A 5,937-nucleotide genomic window follows, 5' to 3' on the forward strand; every position below is an offset into this window, starting at 1 on the left:
GGTGGTCAAGCCCATTTGCAGATCTTCTGACTGTGCAACCCACGGCCCTCTGGGAACTGCAGCGGTGATGTGTTTTACTTTTCTATTTCAAGCCTGTGACTCACATTACAAATATTGACTTCTATTTCTCTATTAGCATCAGATTTTTTTTCTTGAATCCTCTGAATTGACTTTGACTATAACTTTGGTTAATATTAAACCTCTTGGGTCAACACATTTTTATAGCTGTGAGCTGCTGCAACCACATCGAGTGGGGATTGGCAAGGAGTGGTACAACCAGGAGCAGCACATGGAGAAGGGTCTTCCAGCCCTTCCCCACCCTGGCCCACTGACTGCCACACACTCCTGTCAGAGTCACCTTTCCAAAGTAGCAATGGAATCAAGGAAAACCTTCCACGGCACCCCACTGCCAACAGAGGAAGGCTTGAATTCCACGCACACAAGCACTCCAGGACCTGAAAAGACTTTGCCCCTACAGACCCCAAATGCTTCCCCAAACAAGCCACCTGTGGACACACCCACCATCTCCCCCTTGTTTCAGTCTGCCAAGCACTCTGACTCTTCTTATGATATGTAAGTAAACTTACACAGAAGCCGATCCTCACCTGGCCTCCCTGGCCTCCTCTGTCACAGGATCTGACATACTCATCTTTGTACTGTCCGTACACCTAGCACCAGAACCAGGCCCATGGGAGATAGTGAATAAACATTTGCTGAGCTGAATTCCATCTGAGGTTTATTTGTTTCCTTTAGGCGCATGATTAACAGTCATATGAAGCAGTTAAAATAGCCACACTGAAAGTTGGCTGAAGCAAGACGTCTCAGGGAGAACTGAAATGGATGTTGCTAATATCTAGCTTTAAAAAAGGAAACCTCTATCAGTATCATTTCTACTGCATGTTGACAAACAAAATAAATTATTGACAGGCTTATAAGAAACATAAAATACAGAAGTCAAAAGACATCCTGACAATGGGAACCTGCAGGGAACACAGTTGTCCTACCATGACGTCTTTGGGGGAATACATTTTACTGTGTGGATGTAGGGAGAAAGCAATGGCAATGTAGGAGGAGGAAGTCAAAAGCAGGAAAGACTATAGAAAATTATAAAAGAAGAGAAAGCAATCTCAAAACCAAGCATCTTACTAAACAGAAAAGCAATCCCTTGACAATGTCAAATGACTTTGACCTCTCTCCTTCCAGAACTGGAAACAGTCAGATAAAGCCTTATCCCTTTGTTTACAGAGGAGGAAACAGAGGGCCAGGAAGGCTAGATTGTTTCCCTTCCTCTGGGTACAGATGCCGTAAGAGAAGGCAGGCTTGGGGCGTGATAGTTGGAGATCCTGATCGAGTCAGTTTGAAATGCTCTTCACCTGTGCTTCTGACAACTGTCCACCACATCCCAGCTCAACATCTGCTGATACCTTGGGTCCTGAGACTGCAGAAGAGAATTCCTTTACTCAAATGCAAGTGTGTAAGCTGCTCCTAATTTTAAGAGGTGGGGAGGGGCAGAACGATTCTAAGTTCATACTAACACTGTCAATTATGCTAGGCAAGTTCCTGTGTTTTTCAAAGGTTTGGTAGGTCTCTTGCTCATACATTATGGGCTGTGCCCACTGACTGAAAATCTGCACAAATGTGGCGATGATTGCTATCCTTGCTCTGTGGTTCATTCTTGAGAGACTGTCAACACAAAGTGGGCATGTGCACCTCTTTGGCCTACATGTGTGTACAGATGTGGGCAGGCCCTGTGCCCCCTGATTTCTTTCCCAGTCACCCTCCTGCTTCTTCAATAATGATAGTTAGTTGATCAGTACACAGTCTGGGCATTCCAGTGGCTGCTTCTTACCCATCCCTCTTGAAACACAAATGTCTATTTGGTTTCAGGAAAATAAAGGGAACAAAAGGCTATTTGACAGTCACCCTTTCTAGAAAGCCTAAGTGATTCGTGAGTGTGTGCCCACCAGTACATGGTATGTGCTAGTGGACAAGTAAGGACATATGTTTCCATTTGATCACATCCCCGTGGATGTCGAAAGTTCATGCATTCCCATTGATAAAACTTAATGGAAATCAAAGTAAAGTTTTAAAAAATCCCTCAAAAGGAAAGCAGCAACACTTATGGCTCATTTTCAGTGTCAATAGGAGGGCTTGCTTCCTCCAAAGGAGCACTTCAAGAAGGGAGAACAATTGAACAATTCTGAAACAAAATCAATAAAAATATGCCATGTATTTCTTTATAAGACCAAAAGAAATGGATATTAGCAAGAGAATTTCTTTCGTGCATTCTTGAGCTTTCCTTCTTTCTGTCAAAGCAAATGACTAGCCCAGTTCCCCCTTTCCATATAGACAAGCATAGTGTATTTCTAATAAAAGTCCCCTTTTGCCCTTTGGTGCTAGGGATTGAACTCTGAGCCTTGTGCATATTAAGCACTCACTTTACCACTGAGCTGCACCCCAGCCCATTTGTGAGAACTGAAGAGTGAGTTTGTTAGGAACCTTGTCAGAGGTGTGAACAGTCAGCCCACCCACCAGACAGGGAGCAGTCTTCCTAGCAGTTCACCTTGCCTTAGGCTTTTCACAGTAAGCATACCTTCTCAGTCCCTGGCTTATACTACAGTCCACAATGTAATGCCCAGGGCAGTTTTGGCCAGCTTTAAATAAATCAAGAGCAGTAATAGCAGAGAAGTCTCATTATGAGCCTACTGAGTGTCAGGCACTATCAGAATTTTCTAGACATTACTCATCGATTCTGCAAATGAGTTCATTGGGTATCAACCACTGGCTTATCATTTTACACATGCAATATTAATATCTTCTTAGACATTGATTCAAAGATGACAGGCCAATGTTAGAGGCAAAAATAAATTCTGAGCCCTTAGAAAAGAATATTGATACTTAGTACTTTAAATGGGTTTAAATATACTTTATTTAAATATACTTTATTTTCAAGAACTAAAAAGATAGGAGGAAATGAGTTCAGGGCAGCATGCTGATCAGCTCCGAAGTCCACTTAATAAGCCATAAGAAAGGGATGCAGAGTGGCCCTGTGGGTCCCTCCCTTAGGGTTGCGTTCGTAATACAAGGAGTATGTCTTGCGATTTAGTGTGTTTGCATGTTGGCTGGGTGTAGGAAAAACTGCCTCTCTCCTGCTAAAGGGATTTCTGGAACATTCCAAGTCTCTGCTCCTAATGGCACTTGGCTTTAGAGAAGGGCAGAGCCTCACTCTGGAATCAGGACATCTATGCACTAACGCAAGCACTTTTGAGGTTGTTGACAAGTCTTGACAGATTTTCACTTACAAACAGTGCAATAAGCCCCCATCTAGGCAGGACTGTATGCTCAGCTTCCCTTTCCTGATTTCTCTCTGCTCAAGAGAACCTCGGGCCAAAAATACACCCTCCAGTACTGCCAACAAGGCCGTGAAGCCCGTCACAGCCACTGGCCTCTCAGTGCCCTTCCCGTTTCTACCCCTTTTGCTATCAGAAGTTTCTTTCCTGTTGAGTTTTCTAGCTCAAAAGTTAGCATAGACAAATTGTCCCGAGAGAAATTTATCCCATGCGCTTCCTGAGCGCCGCCCTGCCATGGAGTTCCCGTCTTACGACAAGCCAGGCTCCCAGCCTTCTGTTCCTTCTTGTACCCGGTACCCTATTCTACTGGAGGAGAAGTCAGCGCCTTCCTACCCAAGGTTCCAGCTGCAGCTCCTCAGACCCGAATATTCCCAAGGCTCTAGCCTTGCTCCGCTTTGCATCATGCACGTCTAACCTGAAGTGTGACCACTGTGCTGTTTCTAGGTCCTCTAGGTGACCGTGGGTGAACACTGATCAGATAGGAGCATCTGTGCTAATGTAATCCTTGTCTTCCAGGAGACTGCTGTTACTGGGTGGGAGAGTAGGCATTTTCAAAGGTTCTTCAAGACCTATGCAATCAGGACTTCCAGCACAGAGAAAAGTCTGGGTTAGAGCTGTTCGGAATGGCTCCTGCGGACACTGGCAAGCAGAGTCGCTGCTGTGAACGCTGTTCCCTGCAGCTCAGCCTTTCCTGCTCTCAGAAGCTTGTCCTTTCTGTGGCCCTCTGGGAGGACCTGATAAACCATTGACCTCAATTATTAAGTGTGGAGCAGCAACAATATTAAACCTGACTCTTGGTTCCCTGTTAAGCTATCATGTGTCTCTCAGTAATGTGGTAGGAACCTTTTCCTCACCCCATGTCCCTTCCTATTACCCTGAAACGTGTCCTGAACCCTCTAGAGCAACCCTAGAAACTCAACCCCAGTCTCTCAGGAATGAAGTGGCTGGACACCTGTGCTGGCGGTGCTTCGGGTCAGCATTTCATCAACACGTTATTTCCTCCCTAAGCAGTATGATGGCCACCCTGGTTCAACAGGGTTATCCTTCCCATGATAATTACTGCTGATTCCTGGGAAGCTGTAACACTTCCCCAGAGGAAGCTGATTCACTCCCACAAAAGAACCACTTTTACATTTTACTGTATTTTTACAAAACTGAGTTTTAGAGGAGTTTGGATATTAGAGGAAGCATCTTCCCTCTTGGCCAGAACAATCTTCAATGTCTGTCTGGTATACCTGGTTCTTATGAAAAGCCAAAGGGATCTCTAGAAGAAACTCTACTGACAATTACATAGTCACAAGAGCAAATCTGTTACAGCTATTTTTCTGGCAGGACGAAGGAGGCTCACATGACTTGGGCTAAGGATCTGTACAAGGCTCAAGAAGCTCAGATGGCTACAGGACTCCCAAGGACCTTCCCCAACAGAAGCAGTGAAACTGGTGCTGCAGAGAGGAAATTCATGACGGCCTGCACAGCGTGCAGGACATCCAGGGACGCAGCTCTCAGGAGAACTCGCTCATGCTTGGGTGGGCTTTTGCATGAAACAGCTGGCTGTCTTTGAGTTGCCTGTGTTCCTGTACGTAATCCCAATAAACTCATTGGCTCACCAAGCTACAGCGGAGTAGAGTTGTTTCTTTGGTCTGTCATCAGTGCCTTGTCTGGAGTGAATAGATATTTTCTCACTTCTCCCTAGGAAAAATCATGAAACAGCCCCCATGACTAACTTTGCAGAAGTAAAACTTCAACTATGTCTAGGAGACTTTAAGCTACCAATGTGAAGTCTGGACAGAGCTCAGGGAATGCACACAAGCATATTTCTCAAGCCTGCTCCGGTATACCACTGGGCCCAGAGGTAGCTGCCTCCTCAATGTCACAAAGCATATGGCTGCTAAAACTGAATTCTGAACACAGGGCAGACTGGCTCCAAAATTTATACTCCTATCCATTAATAAAGCATAGCTACAGCCAAGCTAGAAGGAGACCCCTGTGATTAGCAGGCTGTTTGGAAGGCTTAATCTTAATTAACCAGGTGATTTCAGTTAATCACACTGGAATTTGTTGGCACAAAGAAAATGACCTTTCTGGTTGGTCTTGATCGTATTTGTATTTGTCCCCCTACGTCTGAGTACCTGCATGCGTAGGCACCCAGAAACCTTAGTGGAACTTTAGAGTTTAATATGCTTACCTAAAAAGACAAGAGATGTTCTTTAGCGGCATGTCAGGAAGACTAAGTATCAGGGTTGAGAAAGTACAGATGGGCACAGTGGGCTGCTCATAGCAGCCACTTTCATTGCATTTTTCTTGGTGCTCAAAACTCTAAGTGGAGTGTGATTGGGATACCCACCCTGCCTGCTGAGAAATTATTTCCCTTCTTTGCTACATTAGGCGGCCAGTGAGTCACTCTGGTTTGGCTTTCAAGTAATGGGTAGAAAATGGGAGGCAGAACACCCTTTGCAAATCAATGCTAAAGCTGCCTGAGGTGGGAATCTGGGATGTCTGAGGCCTCACTGTTCAGCATCTAGACCAAGGGACCTGTTTGCAGTTTCACTACTTTCAAAATGAAAACTGCAAAACTCTGACTTTCATA

General features: G+C 45.0%; 1 long non-coding RNA gene across 1 annotated transcript; it reads left to right on the plus strand.

Annotated features, from left to right (window-relative positions):
• The first annotated feature begins 1,373 nt into the window (after nt 1-1,373).
• LOC115068383 lies at nt 1,374-4,960 on the plus strand. The gene is made up of 2 exons (XR_003847736.1): nt 1,374-1,470; nt 4,683-4,960. It is a non-coding gene; the product is annotated as an uncharacterized LOC115068383 (long non-coding RNA).
• Nucleotides 4,961-5,937: the final 977 nt, after the last annotated feature.

This window comes from Nannospalax galili, unplaced genomic scaffold, assembly GCF_000622305.1.
Source record: "Nannospalax galili isolate Female #2095 unplaced genomic scaffold, S.galili_v1.0 scaffold1029, whole genome shotgun sequence".
Taxonomy (NCBI): domain Eukaryota; kingdom Metazoa; phylum Chordata; class Mammalia; order Rodentia; family Spalacidae; genus Nannospalax; species Nannospalax galili.